At 35.8% G+C, this 24962-nt stretch overlaps 1 protein-coding gene across 1 annotated transcript in view; it reads left to right on the top strand.

Moving 5' to 3' along the window:
• The window catches only part of ZHX3 (zinc fingers and homeoboxes 3), a 44842-nt gene that overhangs the window by 2652 nt on the left and 17228 nt on the right, over positions 1–24962 (top strand). Inside the window, exon 2 of the mRNA XM_087720378.1 lies at positions 22154–22261. The gene's annotated coding sequence lies outside the window, so the exon portion shown is untranslated. The remainder of the gene's footprint in view (positions 1–22153; positions 22262–24962) is intronic.

Raw genomic sequence — 24962 nt, 5'->3', positions numbered from 1 at the left:
AAAATACCATGCTACTTCCCCTGTACTTCTCTCCTTTTTCCCTACAAAGACCAGAAAAAAATTTTATTTCAGTTTTTGAGGCTTTATTTCAATTTTTGGTCCTAAAATACTACAAGCCTGAACAGCTTGAAAGCTGTCTGGCGTTGATGTACATATTTCATGAACAAACATCAGTTAGAGTAGTTTGAGTGCTTGAAGCATGTTGATACTTTTCAATATTGTGTCCTTATATCCTGACAGAAAAATCAAGTGGAATGACTAAACTTTGACAAAGTAACAACCATATAAGATAGTACAGTCTCTGCTCAAAGGGTTAGTGCTGAGCATTATATAGAAAAAAGAAAAAGCAGATAGGAAAAGAACTCCACAGAGTTGAGGAGGCCAGCAGTGAGAAGGATTACAATGTGCACTTTTCAGGAAAGACCCCTATAACAGACCTGTAGGAACAGATAGGATTGCCTGAGAAAAGGCCGCCCTTCAAATAATTTGGATTTAAGTTATTTGGGACTTTGATAGTTACATTAACTTGATACAAGTATGTGTCATAGATTAATAGAGTTACCTCACTCTGGGAGAGAGTGCTTGATCATCATTTATTTATTTTTCAAATTTATATGACCAACCATCTCATGGAGGGTAACTCAGGTTTGCATACAACAATCCAGTAAAATAATAAACATAAAACAATTGTTACCTATAACCATTAAAAATATTAAAAATATAAAAACAAGACTAAAGAAAAAAATGGAGGGATGTTAATAATGGAGCCATCTTATGAGTTAATCTGTCCCTTGCCTGTGGGCATAACTGGGCCTTGAAGGACCTTCAAAAGCTCAGGAGTAATGAGGCCAAACTCCTTTCTCGTGTGGAGATACCACAATAAAGGGGGCACACCAGCAAAGGCCCGTCTCCCAGGACTCATCAAATGTAGCTTGCAATACAGTTGAACCCGTAACGTGCCCATTCTGTTGGATCTTGTGGGACAGGCAGATGAAATCAGAAAGAAGTAGTCTCTCAATTAACCTGGTCCCATGCCATGTATTGCTTTAAAGGTCAACAACCTTAAATAGGACCAGGAAACAAACTGGTAACCCATGCAGCTTGCGTAGGAAAGGGGTAACGTATACAGAAACTCATGTAACTGTTAATACTGCTGCATTTCACACCAGCTGAACTTTCTGAATGGTTTTCAGAGGCAGCCCCAGAGCATACTGCAATGGTTGAACTGGAAAGTCTTATCATGTCACGTGGAGGCCATTTTATAGTGAACCATGTAAATTGTGTCACTTACAATTCTATGTCTTGATGAAAAACTGAGAACACAATCTAATCTGTAAAGTACTCCGTCATTCCACTGAGTTCTAGCATGGCAACTGTGTTGAGTATATTAAAGTAAACATTAGTATTTTATCTCACTTTGTTTAACTTAGATGCATACAATAACAGAATTTGTTTTCTTTCGGTTAGTACTGACTGTTAGATTGGAATAATAATCTGTGCTTCAATATCTTTTTTCCCTGTTTTTTTAAAATTCAACTGGTAGAAGTTTTTTTTAAAAAAAGTTGTGATCAGTATTAAGGATTTTACTAAAGTGGTTGTTTGTTTGTTTTCAGAGCAACCTTGCATACTGAAATATTAGGGTTCACATTCCAACCAATATGACTGACTTCCTATGTCTTCAGGCCACAAACACATTTTTCTAGTATTTTAAAAATATTCACTTGGGATACCATATTAGTTTTCTTCATAAAAATGTTGAGCTGGAAAATACAGAAATATAGAAAGAAGAGCAAATCAGGATGATTATTCTCCTGCTCTCACAAGAAAGAATATACTGTTGTATTTTTTTAACTTAAGAGCAATGTTTCTCAACCATAACAACTTTAAGATGTGAGGACTTCAGCTCCTAGCATTCTCCAGCTAGCATGCTGAATTCTGGGAGTTGAAATCCCTGCATCTTAATGTTGCCAAGATTGAGAAACATAGAGAGTGATAGGTAAAGGCATTTTATTGATTCAGTTGCAGTACAGAATTTAGCTTGTTTTAAAAGAGGATTGGCTTCTAGTTTTGATAGTTGTGTGTTATTTCCTCAATCATAGGTAGCATACCTGACAAACAAGGTATGTTTTCCCCTATAGCAGTTAAAGCAACTGGAAATAATTTTGAGTTGGGAAAATAGTTGGTGTGGATAAAATAAAACTTGGATCTGCCCTTTTAATCCTCCTAATTGTCACACTCTCACTTTAAAATAAAATGTCAGCAGTATAACTCATGGGCGTCCAACTTTTTGGCTTGCACTGAGTGAAAGGGAATTGTCTTGGGCCACGTATGTAATATAGAATATAGTTAGTGTACGTAAATCACATAATAATGTTAAAAGTTTACAATCTTGTGGGGCCACATTCCTAGCTGTCCAGGGCTGAATGCAACCCACTGGTCGCATATTGGACAAGCTTGCTTTAGATTTATATGCTACTTTTCTGTATTTAATTACTAATTTATTGTATTTAGATCCTACATGAGTTATTTTCCTACTTTTATCCCCATGACAAGAATGATGAGAAATAGATTGGCGCAGTCATCCAGCAATCAGCAGCAGCAAGAATCCCAAACAATCCCTAGAATTTTCATTCTAATCTTAAATCTGGGGTTAATTTTTTACGTATAAAAGTGCTGTAATTCAGTTTTGTAAAGGCTTGCATTTAAAACATAAGTTAGCCAAGGTAGTTTTGGATTCAGGGACCACTTTTTTGCATGTGGTTAAAGAGCGCTTTGGGAATTGGAAATGTTTGAGTGGGATGCCAAAGCCAGATGGAAGGAACATGTGTTGGGATCTTGCGTCACTTTCACTTGGAAGGTTAACATTTCTGGGAAATGACTAGTTGGGATTGTCATGTTCTTTAAACACTCCAGGTTTTAGGAAAGGAAAAGCTTTTTATTTAAGAATTGAATGCCTTAAGTTCTTCCTGATCTTGTCTCCTTTTCCTTTAAAAGTCTTCTTTCACCCACTCCCCAATTTCTAATTATAGATCTTGGGAATAAATATTGGTAGCCCTTTATTTTTGTAGGTTTGATTCTTTTCCATCTGCAATTTTAATTTCAGATTGATTTACTCAGTGTTTTTTCCGTGCCATTAATTTAGGATTAGGATCATGGTGTCCTAAGAAAGTTGGATTCTTCATGGGTACAGAGGAGCCAAAGGTTTCCTCATGAATTGGAACTTCTTAGAATGATATACATATACATAAGCTCAATTTCCTTTCAATATCAGAGAGAGATGAACAAACAGCAATATGTATGTATGTATGTATGTACGTATGTATGTATATATGTATGTATGTATGTATGCTGGTCTTGTTGTATTCGGGTCTTTTCCCATGTAAGATTTAGATTGTCTTGGCAACGTTTCAGTGTGGTCTCACTCGCCATCTTCAGGCTGGGTTTTGGGCTTAAAGTGTGAACCCGTGAAAATCTACGAAAATGTCTCTCTGTGTGTGTGTTGCATTTGTGCTGATAAATAGTCTGTCTGTCTGTCTGTCTGTCTGTCTGTCTATCTCTATCTATCTATCTATCTATCTATCTATCTATCTATCTATCTATCTATCTATCTATCTATAGCAGTGAGGTACTGAAGGGCAAAATAAATTGTATTTAACAGAGCTTTTATTGCATTAAAACATCTTTATTTCATTTGAGCTCTGTTGCTTAGTTTAACTGTTAAAGTAATTTGGCTGGAAAATGATATTTTGATACTGTAACCTAGATATTGTTGTATTTTAAAATAATGTTTCTCTTTTATAAAGGGGAGTGATGCTTCTGTGGCCAATAATTTAGTCTGCAGCAAATAAATACAATATTGAACCTTGATGCATAAATATATGGTATCTACATGTTCTTATAATTTATACATTTAAAAAATGTTGAATGAGATGCATATTTTTGTAAAATGTTCATGTTGAATAAATGCTTTTTCTGCATTTTGGCTATTTTTTTTCTTGCAGCTTTAACCTGGACATCTGTTTCTTGGTTATAGTTTTACCATCAAAAATTGCTTTTGACCTCTTAACACTACCATAGTTATTGGTGGATTGTGGCTACTTTATGAGAGTCATCTTTCAAAAATATAAACTAATATGTAAAGTGTTGATTTAGCCCTTTCTATTTCATAGAGTTTTGTAGCATTCTTGCAACATGGTTAGCAAGGTAGCCAAGGCATTTTTGGAGGACTGTTGCTTATTGTTGGCACAGGTGTTTTGAACAGAAATGTTCTTCAGGTAGCACTGAAAAATCTGGCCTGAAAATCTGTAGGATTGTGAAGTTGTTGGAGGGAAGACAACCCTGGTGTAGAGACAGTCATAAAAATCAAAGTATACTTCATTCTTGATGTTTATTTGTGTTATCTGTTTTGAATGAAATCATGAATGCTTGCGTGGATTTGAAGTGTTTGACTAGTAGTTTGTTAAGCAGTGTCCTCTTTTAAATTTTTTTCTTTGTTCCTGAACATATAGTAGCATATTAAGATTCACCCATAATCTCAGTGTTTGGGGCATTTCTAGCCACACAGATACTATTAATCTTAAATGCAGAGATTCTGATTTATTTTCCCTCTTTGATCATGAAATTAACTATGTTTTTATAGTGATGTAATATTTTATCTTTCTACATGCTAATTTGATATACATTTTGAAAACATTTCAGTATTCAAAATCAAGCATCAAAATCTTTCCATATTAACAATAACACTGCTCATAAATTGTTCCTGAGGACAACTTTGATTAAAAAAAAAACACCCATTAACTTGTAGCTTGTCTCCTAAGAGAAAGATGGTGTGAGTTGAGTATTAGGACTGAAGAATTCTCAAAAAAATCAAATCATCACCGGAAAACAGAGAGACTACATGGAGTGGTTTACTGCCTTCTGAATCAATGATGACTCAGATGTTCTAGCTGTGTTTGCTGCAGCCTTAGTGTGCTAATATTGAACCATCTGGTTCTTAAATTCAGAACTAAGATATTAACCATTTACAGATTACTTTTTATTCTTATATGATAATAGACTTGTCAGTAGCAAAGTTATTTAACTCCTTGTTGCTGTCATTTTTTTTTTCATTTTCTGAGCTGAGTTTCAGGATCTTCATCTTGCAGGCATTCTGGTGTTCAGAAATTTACAGGATTTCAAATAGTTATTTGAATATCCATTACCGGTGTTAGATTTTAAAATAAATATTAAATTACTTTGATGGGGAGCTTCCACTATGCATGTGTAAAACCATACGCTCAGGGTGAACATGGTGTAACCTATGGCCATTAAATATTAGTTATCAATACATGGTATACTACATTTATCATGCTCGGGAATTCCATGTATTGTGGCCAAAAGAAAAGCTTGAATGCTTTAGGGTTATAGCTAAAGCTATAGCTATAGCTTATATAGCTATAGCAAGACCCATTTTAGACTACTTCTGTGGCACCTCAAATCACATTTATTCTTGAAAACCACCAAATTATCCCATGAAGGGGAGGTTTGTCATGGACTGGAGGAGGAAAGGAGTGTTTCAGAGTTCTCCAGAATGTTCTGTTTCTGAATTAGTGAATTTTGTCCATCCCTATATTTGTTATCATTTAAGATAATTTATCTGCCTTAGTCCACTAGGATCCAGGTAAAGTACAATATCCAAATATTTTTTTTTAATTAAGAATCATTTCTCTGAAAATAAGACCTCCCTGGATAATAAGCCTAATCGGGCTTTTGAGTGCATGCGCTAAAATAAGCCATCCCCTAGAATATTTAAGCGCATGCGCAGCCGATCCCCGTCATTTCCTGGGAGGAAGGGGTGAACATGGCCCATGTGCCCCACATGCACCTGCCATCCCCACAGAATGGCCTCATGGAGGCCGTTCCCGCAAATCCTAGCTACTGCGCCCCTTCTCTTAGTAGCAGCCGCAAAAAGAGTGGCAGGCTCAGCGACGCTAGGGCTGGCAAGTGTGTTTCAGAAACAGAGACAAAACTCCCAGCCCTCTCTGGATCAGCTGACCTGTGGGCTACAGGCTGAGGTTAAGACCAACACCTCAAAAATAATAAGACCTCCTCGAAAATAAGGCCAAGCGCTTATTTCAGGGGCCAAAAGAAAATAATGTCTTATTTTCGGGGAAACACGGTAGTATATGATATAATGTGAGATAACACATTTTAATAATAAATATTTTCTTGGCACTGCAGACTCCCCAGTGATCAATACCCAAAGGTATTCCGAATGAGTCACATTTGTTTTGCAAGTTTTCTCCAAAAGAGGGAAGAGAATATTTACCATTGGACCCAGTCCTGTTTCATCTTGTAGTAGACGAGAACCTTCAGCAAACACTCCCCGATCACCTGGATTCAACAAGGACAATCTATGTGGGAAAGATGGTCTCTTAGGTACCTGGGCCCTGAAACACATAAGTACTGACCAGGCAGTTAAATTCCACTCTAAAATAGGTAACCAGTGCATTTCCCCCACAATGGCAATGCCAAGACTATACAGTAATCCTATAGGATGCTTCATTTTGGATCAGCTACGGTTTCCAGATATTCTTCCAAGGCAGCCTTATATGGAAGAAACAATTATAAAGGCATGGATGATTGTCCTCGGCGCATGCTGTGCTTTGTTGGACTGCAACTAATGCACTGGCTGAAATTGAGAAAAGACCCTCCTAGCCATAACTTGTTAGAATATTCATGACTGGGAGAGACATGATAACAAGATCAGCCAATGAATAGGCATAGCAACAAAGTCAGCCAATGGGAGCTGAAAAAGCTAGGGGCCAGGGTGTGGTTTAGCCTGCAACCTTATCTGAGTCTCTGCAAAGAATTGAAGCAGAAACTTATACTCTGTCTGCTCTGAACTCTGAAATGAAACTGACTGTTCTCTCCTGCTTGTGTTCTGCTTGTAATTTCTGCCATGTTGTAAAAATCTACCATTGGTATTGTACAGTTATTCAAATGTTATTATGTATATAAAGAAGTTACTGAATCCAGCTGAACCAGTTATCTCTTGTGTTTTCTGGATTTGATTTTTCTGCAACCCTCATAGTCATAATTTGTACCTCACCCTCCATTACGGGACCATGTTGCTCCTACTCCACATCTTATGACTTCTGAGCTTCAGCCGTCCTCCTGATCTTCTAAAAGGAATGCTAGCCTGGCAGCTTTACATCTTTACTATAGCAGGCCAAACAAGTTGGGTGTGGTTGAAACAGACTAGGGATTGGTCAGTTTTTCCCCTTTCTTCCCAGTAAACTGTGTAAAGGGAAAGGTTTTAAGATCCTTGGGTTCAAAAAAATGTTTTCATCTTTTGTTGTAGAAGGGGGATGAAGGGAATGTTATGGTTGCAACGGAGCAGTCATCATCATTGCTTGTCAGTGTTCTTGATTGGACAGAAATGAAGATGATTGGGGTTATTTGTCCTGTTGATGTGAAGTTCAAGTACTTGTAAGAGCATAATAATGAACTTACCTTCCTAGTGCTATATTTTATCTAAGTATTAGAAAGTATACTAGCACTTCCCCCTCTCAGGGAATAAGCAGTTTTCAAATGGGATGGCATAGTGTTGTGTGGTTCTATTATAATGTACTGTATTTTGATACTTGTCCAAATGTCAGCACTTGGCCTCACTTATTTTATTACCTGAAATTTGCTAAAGTTAGCTATTCCCAAATATGTCTTAGTTGTCTATAATAATTGGGTTCTTTCTGTTCATGGTCCTTGATTCCTAGAAATAGTAATGAACCACTTGAATACCCATCTATCTCTTAAATTGCTTGAATATCCATCTCTCTCTTAAATTTCTAATGTGGAGAAGTTGCTTTGGAGATTTCAGAATTAAATGTATTAACACTGGTTGTGTGATATATTAACTTTGATTAAATAAGTATGAGACGTGCAAAATAGATATATTACACCTTGACAGCTAGCTTTGCACAGCAGCAGACTGCGTGTTCTTCCTTGTAAAGCATTGATAATAGAGCTGATCTGCTGGGCTGGCAGCTCCCCAACCCTAAAATAAAATGGAGAAACCTCAGAAACCATTTTGGTCAGTCAAAGATAAATAGTTAAGTTGCTCCACGACTCATGTAAGGGGATCCTTTGTGGTTTTACTTCAAGCTAGTGCTCTGCTTCTTTGACGTTGCATATATTTCTGTGAGATATATTAGTTTAATGATAAAAGTATTACAAATCTTACTTGGACTCCCAAAGGGGACATAGTAGGATCCAAGTAGGATATAAGGTGTATTGGTATCTACAAATGTCAACAACACATTTAAGTTACAAATATTCTCTTCTATCGGAATTTGGTATAGTCAGGACTAAGCAGCCATTTGATGCTGCACTTTAATTTTTTGGCTTTCCAGGGTCTATGGCAGGGATAAAATTCAGCAGGTTATGACAGGTTCTGGGGAACTGGTAGCAGAAATTTTGAGTAGTTCAGAGAACCGGCAAATACCACCTCTGACTGGCCCCAGGAGTGGAGTGAGAATGAGGATTTTGCAGTATCCTTCCCCTGCCACGCCCACCAAGCCACGCCCACAGAACCAGTAGTAAAAAAATATTGAATTTCACCACTGTTCTATGGAACCATAATTTCATTGGAACAGGCAAGGTCATATATTTGTGAGAGAGGAGAGGAGAGGAGGGGAAGGGAGGATGTTTGCTAAAGGGATTAAAAAGACAAAATGGATCTTGGAACTTTGGAAAATCATGTTGCTATTTAACTCTATCAAGATGAGAAAACCGGTCCAATTTCTAGTATGCCCCTTAAAGTTAACCACCACCCATTCAAACAAATAACGACAAATAACAACCTTGTTGCCTGGGGAGGAGCACTTTGGAAACTGTAAAAGAGCTTAGTGTAATGTAAGAAACTTATTGAACCTTAATAAAGGTTCAATCTGATTTTCTTCTTAGGCATGAAGTGAAGTCAACTTTTGAATGGCAAGCTAGGACTGTACGATACTCCAGAAAGTAGTCAGAGCAGTATAAAGGGACCAAGAAAAAAAAACCTCAGATAAATTTCAATATATTTATTAATTTATTGGATATATTAACATCTTGTGTATTTCATAATTTTCCTTTTGTTGCAAAAGTCTCTGCAAATTACATTTAAGATTTTGTCAGCCTTGTATGGTTGTGAAATTCAGATAATAGATTTGGTCGTAAAGAGAGATAAATAAGAGGTGAATAAGCAGCTATGGATACTGTATGCACAGTCAAATAATATGGACGGACAATCTTCTGCTATGCCTGTCTGGTTATGCATAAGAAAGGGTTGATTGACTCCAATATCAAAACAGTAGTTGATTAAATCTATTGTCTTTGAGATAAGTAAAATTCAAGTGAAGGAATGATTAAAAAAAAACTTTTGTGCTAATGCCAAGGAGGATCAACATAAGAGAGCAAACAAGGTGTCTATTTCTTATTAAGAAAATAAAAAGTCAGCTGTTTTAAGAGCTTGTTATGAATTGCTTTTTCTATAAATCCACTCTTGCGTGTAACCCAAACACCTTTAGTAAGACTGTAATTATCTACAGTTGCCTAGGCTTCCAAATGTAATAAAACTCATCTTTCTGCCTAGCCAAAAATACAGGATATTAATTTTAAGAAACCTGATCTAAAGCTAAGTGGTTGATAAGAATTCTAGCTAGGATCAGGGTTAGAAAAAGACTCCAAGATGTAAGCAAGAAGTGAGGAAAACAAAAAGCAATGCTTATTGTCCAGACATACTTAAAACCTTTCAGGGGTACTTGTGACCCAGACTGATATTTATATTTGTAAGTTTGCCTTTTCCTAGCTGAAATAGTTACTCTGTTGAGTTTTAATCTGGGTGCCTGATTTACAATGTGACTTGCAAAATGAAGGAATAACAACTAAAAGAATAAGATAGGCATCAGGTAAGCATAGTGACTTCTAGTTTTTGAAGCAGAATGAGAATTAGAAATAAAATCAGCAGTATGCCACCAAGTATATTATTTAACCTATTGACAATTATTTAAAGAAAAGCATCTGAGAGTCCCGAATGGGCATGTGGAAGATTGGGAAAATGGAAATATTCAGAATTTTCCAATTCTTCCTGTATTTTCCATTTTTCACCATGTGTCTTGTAGCTTCTAAATCCTGTGAGCTTCTTTTCTAAGGGAGCTTCGTATAGCAGATCCTTATTCTTGTACAAATCTGTTAGGCTTCAAAGGGTGTAATACTGGAAGGAATTTGGATAAAAAAATTGGATTTTTTTTTTGAAATGATACTTGAAGCTTGAAGTTCTGTACTTCAGTCCAAGAAAGGTCAAACAAGCAGGATTGTAAAATCATAGAATGTAACCTCCTCCTGCAGAACCCCCTGTTCACTGCAGTCCATCGTTACAATATTCCTGCCAGATGGCCATCGTTTCTTTGTTTAGAAAAGGAAAAATGAGATTCCATGACCCTCCCATAGTTGTCTGACTATACTTTCTATTTGAAAAAAAAATTCCTGATGTTCAAACAAAATCTCCTTTTGTGAATTATGCACATTGTTTCTAGTCCCATCTTCTCTAATAACTCAAAACAATTCTATCCAACATGGCTGCCTTTCAGATGCTTGTAGACTGCTGTCATACTTCCCTTTTCTTCAGATTAAAATATGCAGAGCCTTCAACCATTCCTTATTTTTTTTCTTTCTACACCCATTATCTTCCTGGTTGATATCATTTGACATGTTCCTTTTTCTCAATAGCCTTCTTAAAATGTTGGACCCAGAACTGGATGCAATATTGAATGTGGCCTATCTAGTAAGTGTGGTCAATCCACCCCAGAATAGACAGCAACTGAAAATTCTCTTCATCTAGGAGAGAAAGGGAAGGGTCTATATGAAACTTGGGTGCCAAGAGGAGCACATCATGAGATTCAAGAGAACAAAGGGGGAAACAGAGAAAAATGTTTTAAGAAGGCGGGAGTAATGGACATGAAGTGCAGAATTTATGTTGATTTGAAAATTGGCAAGATAATCTACTCTAAAAGTTGTATTCCATTTGCAGAGTAAGATATAACAATAAGCACCTAGAAGAATGTTTAGAACATTTTATGCTGTGGAAGAACTTTTATAGAGGCTTTTACAGTAAGACTCATCTGCACAGCATTTTTCATAGCTTACTCTTTTATTACGCATTATTTATTTTTCCTTGAAACTTCTTGGTAACTTTGTAGGTCAAGGTCTTTGTTGTTCAAAACTGGGTTCTTTCCAAAATGCATTAATCACCAAAGAGAAAAATCCTTTTGTATTTTTTTTTTAAAAATTGAACTTTAGTTGGAAGTTTAAAATAGTTTGGGTGCCTTCTCTATCCTATCTTTATTTTTCACTTTATGGAACGTTGAGTAGGAGTGCTTTCTGAATAAATCACCACTCATAATTTCCCTTCCATCATTATGGCTTTCAGATGTGCTTGATTTCACCTTCCAGAATTTCCATTTGGATTGGGTTTCCTGCCTAAGTAGGGGGTTGGACTAGATTCCAAGATCCCTTCCACCTCTGTTATTCAGTTCTGATCAACAATTTGACTAGGAGTGTCTGAGTGAGTCCAGAAAACCTACCTACATTATGTAGGGTTTGCTGTGACATCACAAACCTGATTCTGCTGTTATAGTTACCAAATAGCATTGGAACACTGCATAAATATTGTAGAAGTGACTTCCAAGTCTGAGTTTAGTTGGAGGATACAGGAATAATGTTGTTCTTGCTGTTTTTACAGAGGTCTAAAGTAAGGGGGCATTTTTGGTTTTAAAGTACTAGAGAAGATAACACTGATCAAGTGAAATGGGCTGAGTCACGTGTAAGCTATTATAATATACTTTGCAGAACTGAAAGATCTAAGTTCTCCATGCTGTAGTGATGCAGAAAATGACAGGCTTTAGATTTCTCAGGATACAGGAAAAGTTTATTTGGCAGCCAGGTTCAAAAACCTAGCCCATGGCTAGCATTGCAAATTATGAACAACCTTCATTATCGAAGCACACGTTCTTATACATTCTTAAAAGCGTTGCAACAAGGAAATACTTAACTCATTTCTTATTGGTTATTTTGGGGGAAAAGCCTTATAAGTAGATGAGGGTCTTACTTCTCTTTTTGTTATAGGTATGGACTACGTGTCATTAATGAACTTTATCTGAACCTTATGGTTTGGACTTTTGACATAGGGTCGTTGGCTAGAACATCTTGTGGTTAGAGGCTGATGACATTTCCTTTAAGCAAGCTTCTAACTGTCCCTTTTATGCCACGTCTTCATTCTTATATTTTTAATCCATATTTTATTCTACTTTATTAGTAATTGTTACCTAGTGTTGTTTGTAACTGCAATGTTTGCTAGACTTAGGCCCAAAGAAATTCTCAATAACTGTTTATAAAGTTCCTACATATTGTGATTATTGAACTGGGATTAACCTTTGATCTTTCTCTTGTTATCTCCATTTTATTGGAGATATTTCACAGCAAGTCTGCAGAGGAAGTAAAACAGAGTGAAATTGGGAATTGAGCTTACTCTGTGCATATAAAAGTGAGGAAGAGAGAAAAACTTTCTTTTTCCTACAATTTATACTATGTAACAAATCATGTGTATGTTATAAATGTTCTTACAAACATTAAACTATATGTGGTGTAACACCCAGTCATCAGAATCCACATTTCATTTCTTTTCTGAATGATTTCACTGCTTGTTTACAGTATTTTTATTCATTATTTGCAGAAGACTGCATATCCTTGTGTTTTAGCTTGTATTCGGGTCTTTTCCCATGTAAGATTGAGATTGTCTTGGCAACGTTTCGGCGAGGTCTCACTCGCCATCTTCTTGAGCCCAAACCCAGCCTGAAGATGGCGAGTGAGACTTCACCGAAACGTTGCCAAGACAATCTCAATCTTACATGGGAAAAGACCCGAATACAACAAGACTAGTATACCTACACCCGTGAAAATCTACAAATATACATACATACATACATACATACATACATATATGTTTTTTTATTTGTGCTGATAAATAAATAAAGGGAGACTAGTATAGATAGCAATAGCAATAGCAGTAGACTTATATACCGCTTCATAGGGATTTCAGCCCTCTCTAAGCGGTTTACAGAGAGTCAGCATATTGCCCCCAACAATCTGGGTCCTCATTTTACCCACCTCGGAGGATGGAAGGCTGAGTCAACCCTGAGCCGGTGAGATTTGAACCGCTGAACTGCTGATCTAGCAGTAGCCTGCAGTGCTGCATTTAACCACTGCGCCACCTTGGCTCTTAGATCCATTTCAAGCTATTTAGCTCTCATCAGCTAGCCATACCCTTACTGGGAATCGAGCCTGTGCTGTATTGCCTCTTAGGCAGATGTGTTAACCACTGAGCTACAGAGCTCGACTCCTTATCAGCCAAGCCAGGTGAAAGGTATATATTTAAAGTCACAACCTCTGGTATGCCCAAATTGGAATGAAAGTAGTGATCTTCCTCCCATATTTGGGTATACCAGGGGTTGTGACTTTAAATATATACCTTTCACCCTGGCTTGGCTGATAAGGAGTCGAGCTCTGTAGCTCAGTGGTAAACACATCTGCCTAAGAAGCAATACAGCACAGGCTCGATTCCCAGTAAGGGTACGGCTAGCTGATGAGAGCTAAATAGCTTGAAATAGATCTATACTAGTCTCCCTTTATTTATTTATCAGCACAAATATAACAAATGTAACAAAAAGGCAACAGTAAAAAATATTGGGTTTCTGTCTGGATGGTCTCTTGTGACGAGCCGATGGACAGAGAATGGAAGTAGTGAACTTCCTCCCATATTTGGGCATACCAGGGGTTGTAACTCTAAATACATATACATATACACACATACATATACATACATATACATATACATATACACACATACATATACATACATATACATACATACATACATACATACATACATATATATATACGTTGCATTTGTGCTGATAAATAAATAAAGGGAGACTAGTATAGATCTATTTCAAGCTATTTAGCTCTCATCAGCTAGCCATAGCCTTACTGGGATTCGAACCTGGGCTGTATTACATATTAGGCAGCTGTAATTAGCCACTAGGCCACAGGTTCTCCTCCTTACACATACACATACATACATACATATACACATACACACATGCACACACATATACATGCACAGAATAATATATTGATACTTATATGTTCAGAATAATTACAAAATCTATAATTATCGTTGAATATCTGGTAATCTAACTTTTTAAAGAGTTGCATCAAATTTCACAGTTGCTGGAGGAACAGCTATTTGATGTGCATGCTTCGTATGAGGGAATACTGCAAGTATATACATCTTTAAATATAATAACTTAGTCACATTTATTTATTTATATCCCACCTATATTATTTTTATAAATAACTTAAAGAACACATCCAACACACATTCCTTCTACTCCTATTTTCCCCACAACATCCATCCTGTGAGGTGAGTTGGAGCCTCCCCAGCCTATGGGCCGCAGTCCATTACTGGGCTGTGGCCTATTCATAACCAGGTTCTGTGAGTGGTGGGCTAGCACACATATGCATGCATGCAGGTTCATTTGCGTGGGTGATGGGCACCAGCACACCACCCCACTTGTGCAAGAGGTGTGTGTGTGTGCACCTGCTGCTCACACAAGCAAAACTGCATGTATGCGCACATGCACACCTACCTCTCACACAAAATTATCCCTTCTTCTCCCCCTCCCCCTCCCCCCCGCACCAGGCCACCAATCTGGAAAGAATGGGGAACACTGATTCAGGTCATTGACCTGGATCCCAATTTTTTAAAAAAATATTGGAAAGTCTTTCTTTGGAAAAAGGTACTTGAAACATTGATACAACCATGACTTGGATGATTGAAAATCTCATAGACATTGTTAGGCAAGGTGGGTATTTGAGTTGTGCTAAATTTTATGAGGTTTTTTTTAACCATGATTGTTCAGCAAATCATTGCAGTTACCTGAGTCATGCAATCCTTCAGTGAACCTGGCTTCCTCTGTTGACTTTGCTTGTTGGAAGGTTTCAAATGTTGACTTTGCTTGTTGGAAGGTTTCAAATGTAGATGAACCTGGGCCACTGCAACGACTGTAAATACATGTTGGTTGCCAAAAGCCCTATCACGGGGGTACTGCGATGGTCATAATGAAGGACTCTTTTCAGTCCTGTTGTAATATCAAACAGCCACTAAATAAATAGTGGTAAGTTGAGGGCTACCTGTATTTTCATTGTTTGTAGGTGGGATCAGAATGAACATTGATTGTCTAGAGGACAGGTCCAAACAGTAGAAATTTAGAGATTTATTTGTTTGTCTTCCTATCTGCAGTTGAGCTTAGACTTGAATGATTAATTATCATGCTCTCCTACTGGTATGTAAGACAGGATGTAATAAGAATCTGCCCTAGGTCTAATTCTTATGGTTAACTGTATGGATTTTTCCAAGAAAAAAAGGATCTATAATGACTGTTTTGCGCAAACTGCTCTTTCTAAGAATTAATCCTACTATTATGCACTTCAGTAGTTAGTCAGCAGCATTGTCTGGATGTGTACTGTTAAATGACATCACTAAATAGCTATTGCAAAGTTTTTTATATGTGTTACTCAGGGTGATTTAAGAGTTCTTTAATTGTACAGTCGATGCAAAATGTAAGTCCTGAGAGCAGGGTGATTTAATGTGACTGAAATTTAAGCTTGATCACCGGAAGGGAGTTCCATGGAAAAGTATTGAACCCATTCAGATTTTCCTGAGTGTTCGCATATCTTTGATACTGAGTTTTATCAAAGCTTCCTGAGGGTTCTATTGATACATAAAGGGAGCTTGAGGAAAGAAACTGCACTAATGTTTAGGGCTTGTTTCTTTTATTTCATAAAGAGAGTCTTCCAAGATGTGATATAACAATGCAAAAAAAAATTAGTATCTCTCCGTTGTGCCATGTTTAGTCATAATAAATGTCATTACTTAATACGAAGAAATTGAAGTCAAAACATAAGCCTAATCATAAAACTGAAGCTCTAGGAAAGCTATAAATAGGTAATCCCATGACAAAAGAAAGAATGATAAATGTAATACATAAACCTGATTCTCTGCCAACCAGTGAAAATCAGAATACACAAATGCATGCATCCATCTATTTCTGTTCATGTTAATTCATTTTATTTCACTGATTTCTAAATAGTTGGATTCAGAAGCAGCTGCTGGAGGCTCCGCCCACCCACCCTGATGTAATCCGCAACCTTCTGCGCATGTGCAGAAGGTGGTGCGTGTGAGCAAAGCGAGCATGTGCGCGAGCGTGCTCACATTTGAAAACTGGTAGCAAAGGTAAGTGAATCCCACCACTGGTTGGATTCATTTACTTTTCAGCCAAAAAGCTTGAAAAAGCAAAGGAAGATAGCCTTTCCTCTCAAATATGTCATTTTTAAATGGAAAAACTCTGTGAAATATGTGATTCTGTTGAATACTGCAACTGGTTGTAAACAAGCAAGTTGCCAAGTGCCCACGTGATCATGGGGTGGGGCTGGAGTCAAGGATGGGATGTAAGTAGCTGGTGAGCTTCAAATCAACTGAACTGTCATTTAGCCTTGATTTGGGAAAAGTGAGTTTGTTTAAACAAAATGTGAAAGATTTGGGGTAAGGTGAATAATAATTATCTTGGGAGTGGAGTCAGTTGAGCATTTGGCTGATTGCTTTTGTTCATAATCTGCAATCATGGCAATGATTTTCTGTATTGTTCCCCATAAGCACGATGTACCATTTGGCTTACCAGTTGCATGGAAAATGGCAATGTCAGCGTGTGATTATGTCAAAGACTGCAGAAACATTTACAGTATAGCCTGCTTTTATGCAGTGAACACCCCGTGAGACTAAAAGTTGAAAAGCACATTTTATATACAGTACATACACATTGTTTTTAGATATACTGAAAATGTATACTAGATACCTAGTAAGCTGGTGAATATTGTTGGAAATATATTTAGGCTGAAGCAGATTTAGTGATATTTGAAGCAACAACAGCTGTTGAAACACTGCTTAAATTATATCATTTTACTATGATCATCTTGCATTTATACAAAACTCTTCTGAATTTTTAAACTTTGTACATATCTCTATAACCTACATACAATATAGAATTTTAATTGTTTTTCTATAGACTATTTCATTTTTTGCCCTATTTTTCCAAGTATGCAGCCATTGCATTGAGACTATGCATAGCATAATTGAGGTACCATTCATGGCAGACATGCAATTTGTATTGGAGATCAAGTTTTATTTCAGAGTGTAACACTATAAACCAGTCACTTAATGAGGGATATATTACTTTCCAAGTCCATGAATCTTTCCCTACTTTGTTTTTGCAATATCGCAAGGAAATTTGATAAAGAAAGGAGGACAAATAACAACTCTTATCTGAAGTATAAACAGTATATTATCAGCATTAGAATAAACAAAAGAGAGTTTGTTATAAATCTTACCTTATCTTTTTTGTTGTTTTATTTTTGTGGGCAAGAGACAGTAATGTATAAAACTTATCCTATTGTTATATATTTTGTCTTCCCAAAAGTGGCATATTTTTCTTTAAACTTGTGTTGCTTATATCCAACACGTTGCTTTACATGATAGGCACTAACGCATATTGTACTTTCGTGTAATAGGCTTATTCTGCAGTAAATCATCTTGGGTTAATTTTCTTGGAAATTGTCGTCTAGTACTAGCAATTTTATTTTGAACTGGTGAAAAACATTTGTCAAAGTTCTTCACTAAAAGCATCTGTAAACATAGTTGTGACTTAAGAGAACAGAATCTGGAATAAGCAGCTGACAAAATGCTTAGGCTTTGGGCATTCTCTACCAATTATTTAAAAGTGGCTTCAATTTCAAGTAGTTTCCAAATGTTGCACAAGTTTTATTAATCTCAGTGGGAGGCTATGTGGCCATATCTTGCAACATTTAGTTGAGGATTCTGAAATGTCACGATATTTTTTGTTTTTAAAAAAAATTATAATGGAAACAGAATTTACTGTAAGTTGCAGTGGATGTACTAATCCTGCTAATACTTGGTTTCCCATTAATTTTTAATTGCTTGCAATTTACCTAGAGTAGAATGTATAGTTTACAGACAGTGTGAAGGATGACAATTTGTAAGGCTCTATATTGGTATTCTTGTTTACTTAAATATATTTATAATTGCTGTGGATTAAAGAGTATCAAGTTTTAAAATGACAGCAAATTATACAGACTTAGCAGATTTAAGAGTTTAAGAACTGAGTCACTGGATGATAATATACCAGGTATAATTAACACAAATAAATGTGAAGAGCTGGGCATTGGAACGTTTTCTTCTAATTTTGCATAGAAGCTGAGGATTGGTGATCAACCAAGAAAACATTTATTTTCTTAGTTTATGGGGCCAAGATATAAAACTTCATTACAGATCCAAGGTATGGGGAACGATAAATTCCACGAGACTGAAAAATAAAATGGCCATTATTAAGGTTTGCTAAAGCTTCCCTATTGCAGTTGTTTGGACTTCAACTCCCAGAATTCGTACACCAGTATGCCTATGGATCTTAAAGCTGCCAAGTCTGAGAAACACTGAGCTGCAACATTAATATTGTGACAGAGGTTTTAATATTTTTGTTCCTCTTTCACGTGTTGTTTGTATTTTCCTTTTGCTGCTACCATCCTTTTTCTGCAGAGAGATGGACGGGGCATTTGAATTGTATTGAATCAATCTTCTGGAATATAGCAAACACACCATGAGCTATCTTTATTTACCATGGACTATCTGTTTTATTATTCTTCTGTTATATTACAGTGTAATATATGCTAGTTCACTTATTTTTTGTTCACATGCTTCATAATAAAATCCCTTTCAACCGAAATTCAAGTATTACCAACCAATAAATTAATGCTAAGCCTCTGTGTAGAGTAGAAAAGCAGCATATAGAAAAGCTTAACTGAATAAATATGTGTAGTGGTTTATAAAAAGGTAAAACATCTTCAGCCATGCTGTCCTTTCCCTTCCCTTACTCTGTTCAAAAATCACAGCTTCCTGTTAACTCCTACTAATGGAAGTTAAAATATTCCAGTGAACTGATTGATAAGACATTCAGTGCAGCCTTGAAAAGCAGGTGCTTACACAGGTTGTAATTATCATAAAAAAGTTCACTGCCCTAACCAAACACCTTCCTTGAAAGTTTTAAAGAGGTTTCAGTCACATTCATGGGGAAGGCTGGCCATGCATCCATGATCAGAAACAGCATAGCTTTGAATATTGAATATGATGAGAGAGTGATAATTGTATTTGGGAGGAAACAACACTGTCTTCCTTACTCTTTAATTTAGAAATTATAGATAGTACAAGGAGACTACAAGGAGTCTCTGTTTGAGGGGTTTGGATGTGGAAAATATCCCTTCTTTGCCATAGTCAAAAGCAGAATCGATCTCAAAACGGTATTCTATCTTGTGAGTGTTTGCCAGGATATATTCAATGGATGGCTCACATCTGGTGGACTAGTCTTTGCCTAAGAAAACTGCTATTAGCCCATAGAGTTTCTGTTGGGATTCCCAGAAAGTTATCAGAATAACTTTCAGACAGGTTGACTTGCCACTTGCAATTCTTTTAATTACTAATGATAGGAACTGGTATGATATTTCCTCCACCCCTATTTTCTGCAAACTTTTTCTCCTAGTGCTCTGGACTTTAGTTTTAAAATTGTTATAGTTAGAAATTGTAGTTTAAACCTTTAGGAGAAGCTCTCAATGAATACATATTGCTCAATGATCTGCATTAAGAAATGTCAAATATGTATATTGCAAGAAATGAAATCATCATGATCTGAGTCCTCTGCATTTTCATCATCAGGAAATGTTTTTTCCTTTATATGTACTCTTGTAATATTTAGCCTCAAGAAACTGATATTTAAAAAACATTGTCCAGAGCCCCAAAAAGCATTAATTTGCTATTTTAAAAGGAGAGAAGAAGTACACAACACAGAATAAAAATGAAGCTGCACATTTATAGCTAAAGGCTTATAATTTTTATTTTATTTTTTGCTGTATGCTGTATTTATTTTTTGCTGTATCTAAACAATTCCGTTTAGAATTGTGGTGTTTGGAATTTCAGTAAGCAAATGACCTGGTCAGCAGCTGGTTTGTAGCTTTTAAACAATTGATGCTTGTCCAGTTTAGTCTGTCCCCTCTCCCCCCTCTCAATCAACCCAGTGGTCTCTAATATCTAGTCACGGTATTGAAATTAAGCATGAACATTCACTGGTACTGTTTCTGATTATCACACTTTGTGGAGTGAGAAAGTCTGACACTTGTATCCTGCATGGAACTCTCCAAGATAAATTTGCTTGGCATCTCTTGGAATTAGAATGTATTTGATCTTGGTCTGAATAGTGAAAACATCTGCTTCATTGCCATGTATTTTGAGAGCCAGGAAAGTCTATAGAGTAGTTTGGCTATGGGGTCCCACATCAAACTGTAGATCGGGGTCCCCAAACTTGGCAACTTTAAGACTTGTGGACTTCAACTCCCAGAATTCTGGGAATTGAAGTCCACAAGTCTTAAAGTTGCAAAGTTTGAAGATCTCTGCTGTAGATCATATTGTGTAAACTGAGGGCATATACCAGTCCGTATACCGGTCTTGTATCTGATTTTTTAAAATATATAAATGATGCTGTTCTTCAATGGTTAGATAGACACTGGCATTTGAACATAGATCTTTTTAGCATTTATATTTTGTTGTGTTTTACTAATCTAGGTGAAATGTTAATAGAGATTGCTGGTCCATGTATGATATGCCATGTACTAAATAAATAACAGCTACTTCAACGTTTTTAACTCACCAGATAGCCATAGTCCCAAAGGTGCTTTTTCAGGAGGCAACTAGACTTCCTTGTTTTTTCTTTTGAAGACGTTGCGCTTCTCATCCAAGAAGCTTCTTCGGTTCTGACAGGGGAATGGAAGGATTTATATCCCTTGCAGAAATCTTTCCATTCCCACACTGTCCTGTCAAAACTGAAAAAGCTTCTTCTCTTTATTTGTTCAGCATTTGGTAATATTTAGTCACAGGAGAAGAGCAAGATGCTTGCATGTCATGAGGTGTACAAAGTATTAAGATTATAGGAATTCAATAGAGGTCCAATGGATTTTATATTAACTGCTGTTGCATCTATGTCTACTTGTCACTTGCAGGTAGTTCTTTCCATACTATATATGCTTTGGAAACTAATCTCCAGTTCCCATAGTTTGGGAACAAAGTAGGGAGGAAAAACATGATGGCAAAATGATGCAGAAAATAGAAAGAAAGGAGGAAGGAAGTAGATAAAAATATAAAGGAAAGTGGCATCTAGGTAAGCAATACAAAAAAAGAGCATTATTGGATTATTATTCAGAACTTACCTTGAATCAAGATGGTTCGTTTCTATCTCATGAATTCCGAGATAAAGACAGAATGCTCTGTTATATTTCTAGAAAAGTTATTTGTGTGTTTCAAATTATCCCACAGATGAGTTCATTAAGGAGTTATAACAATGCTGGGGTAAGGCTGATTTCAAACAGAAATGGGAAAGAAAATAATTGGGGTCACATTTTAGTTTTTAGATTTATCTAGCTATTATCACCTCAGTCAATTTGTGAACTAAAATATAAATAACTTGTATTCCGACCTTTCTGAATTTTAAGACGATATTTTTAGAGCAGAGAATATGTATATAAAGATACATACATTCTGTATATATTTCAGAAAAATGTATATTAAGGAAGTGTGTAGAAAAAGTACATTCAAAGAAAGCTTGAATCAAAATGTATGATATAAAAATGATTAACATAAATCTGATTATGAGGAGAAATGTTTTGAGTCTTTGCCATTTTTTTAAAAAACCAATACAGAAATACAATGATGTTTATCAAAATGGGAGGAAGACTAAATTAATTTTAAATTGATAATTATAGATACATATACAATAAATTCTGATATACAACATATACATATACAATAAACTCTGGTGTTTATCTTTAAATAAAAATAAATTGTTACTTTCCTTTGAAATAGTACTAATAATTTCTATATTAAAATGAAGTTTCTTAATGTTTTCAGGGCTGAATTTGGAATGCAGCTGACAAGACACAAAAGATCTTATGATGCCTAAAAGGAAAAAAAGAGAATTTGAAAAGTATTAGACTGAGAAATCATTTATTTTTTCAGGTATCACATTTTCCTTTTTACTGGTTTTTTTTTAATGTGATGCTTTGTTCTCTCCTTCAAAAGATCATCATAATTTTGTGATAGAAATATATACAGTATATGGTATATAATTGTATAATGCATTTCAGCTTTTATTTGTGGATTTTTTAAAATGCTGTTATATTTCACTATATGTATATATTTAAAAAAACTGATAAGTGAAAAAACTCTCCTATTTCTCCCTTTTCATTTATTTATACTTAGCTGGTTAAAATATTATTATACTGATGTTCTTGGTGCCACTTTAATCACTATTAAGACTCTAGGGGGAGAATACATTTAAGTAGGTGACATCTGTTAGCTGTTTCTCTCCTTTTAAAGCCAAACTGGTAGCTTCAAAGGGTTTTTGTCAATAGTTCTACCACAGTTTTAGACTTATCTTTCTGATAAAGTCCAACGTTATTCTTTAGTTAGCAACTACAGACACTTTTCTTTCAACATCAGTAGGAGTTTTAGCAATGAGGCTATATATCTCTGCACATATTCATCGGAGAGACAATTGCATTGAACTAAAAAAATGTTTCTGGATCACAAGATGCTGCATCCTTGCTACTTTCTGTTTTGGAAGGGGCCATCATTTCTTCTTAGCCTATAAACTTTTCATTGCTTGTGTACTTTATTTAAGTTATCCAATGCATATTTTTAAAACCAAGGTGGTATATAAAAAGCTTTAAATAACTTAATAAAGATAATGGCAAAATCAAAAGCAGCAGTTGAAACCAGCAAGCAGCAGATACTCATTGTAATTTTAATTCCTTCGTGGACTAAGGGTAAATAGGGGTGAACTAATAGGGCACCTCAGCCTCTGTCTCGAGGTAGGCACTCGATTAGCCTGATATCTATTCAGGTAGGCCTGTGTCACTCTTGCTCATCAAGTGTATTGCCTCTGCCATCTTGCTAGTTTATTCTTAGTGTTCCATAAAAATCCACATGTTGGCATTGTTCAGTGCTTTACCAACAAACTGACAAAACTTTGACTGAAATTATTCACTGTAGCATTCTTGCTACTTTGCTCTAAACTGAGATTTTTCAGTTTGAATAAGCACAATATCTTTTTTAGAGAAGAAAACTCTCCATCACTAAGTCGCAATGGAATGTTTGCACACAACCTACATTCATAGGTTTCGTCACTGGCAGGCGTGCTTAAATTCATGCCCAAATCTCTAGAAAGTCATTATTAGCGTGTACAGTACAGTGTTATGTTGATATAATGGTCTGACTTAGTAAAGCACCTTCCTATTTAGGGGAAATTGTTCCTAAGTAATAACAATAGTACCTGTTTCAAAATTCTGTGAATTAAGCAATTGAACTCAAACGTCCCCATTTAAGCATTCGATGAAGAAGGGAACAGTGAATTGAAGTTCTCAACACTTTAAAGTTGTGAAGATTGAGTGACACAGTTCTAGAAAAATATATGCTCTTTTCATTCATTATCTTGTAATGCTAATAACCTGCATAGTAAGTACTTCATGTGCATTATTCTGAACTCAAGATTCTGAGAGATGTTTTGCTTTGCCATTGTTCTTGTTGCAATTGTAGTAAGATAGAACAATAATGTGATAGAAGAAAGTGGAAGAGTTTTAGCCGTTTTTTTTCTCTTGAGGGGATTTTAAAAAAAAGATTTAGAGATGCAGTAAATCTTTGTTAAAGAAGTTAGTAGCCCTTAATTTGACTTCCACTGACCTGCCAAAAGCAAAATACGTCTCTATTATTTCCAAGAAAATTATGTGTCCATATAGTTATCAGCAACAAAATTAACATTAAGCAGACTTTACCAAACTCTTACAATAAAATGTTATATTAAAATAACTTTTTGCTTAAAATTAATAGGCATCCATTTCCCTTAGATTTTTCAACAAAAATTAAATGAACTTCAAGTCCCACTTAGATTTCCTGCCTTTTAAAACAGATATACTTAGATTGAGATAACTTACATGTTTGGGTATATATGCCTTCCCCTGATGAACTGTCCCTGATTGGTAACTTTCTATAATCTTTCTATTATATTATCTGGTAACTTTCTATAATCTTTCTATTATATTATTTTTTATTATTGTTTGTCTAATAATGATGTGTATTCAGTCAGCTTTGGCTTATTTAGTGAACCATATCATAGCACAATATGTAAAGCAGCATGGAAACTGATAGCCACAAAGCAAGAAATGAAGAATTCGGTAGAGTTTGTTGTTTAGCTATTTCTTATTTTCTTTATTTGTATACATCCAGTCTCCATAGGGACTCATTGCTGAGTTTAATGAAGAGAACTTTTAAGTTTCACTTTGAGAAATAATATTTTAGTCAAGCAGTTTCGGATTCTTTTCCCGCTTATTGACTTGCATATTTATTTGTTTAGGTACACCTTCTGGGGGTGTTTTTACCATTTGGAGAACCCCTTGTAGATGCATTCTAACCTTAGAGGGGATTGGGGGAGGAATCAGAAAAATAACTATGATAAAAGACCAATTTTTAAGCTCTTGAACAAATCAGGAAGCTAATGAGTTTCTTCTGAGTTTCATATGCTGAAGAAAAATAGCGTAGTCCTGATCATCTTTCTTTTCTTAGGTTTCAGTAAATAGAAGTTAAGTATATTTCTTATAAACATTGGTATGGCATGGACTTTATTTTTGCTGATAGTAATTGGGGAAAACCCAGCTTTTTTTAA

The sequence above is a fragment of the Thamnophis sirtalis genome, unplaced genomic scaffold (assembly GCF_051295495.1).
Source record: "Thamnophis sirtalis isolate CommonGarterSnake01/CBP01778 unplaced genomic scaffold, rThaSir2_p1.2 scaffold_7, whole genome shotgun sequence".
Classification (NCBI taxonomy): Eukaryota; Metazoa; Chordata; class Lepidosauria; order Squamata; family Natricidae; genus Thamnophis; species Thamnophis sirtalis.
The sequence above is the reverse complement of the archived record's forward strand: the minus strand, read 5'-3'. Positions and strand labels throughout refer to the sequence as shown.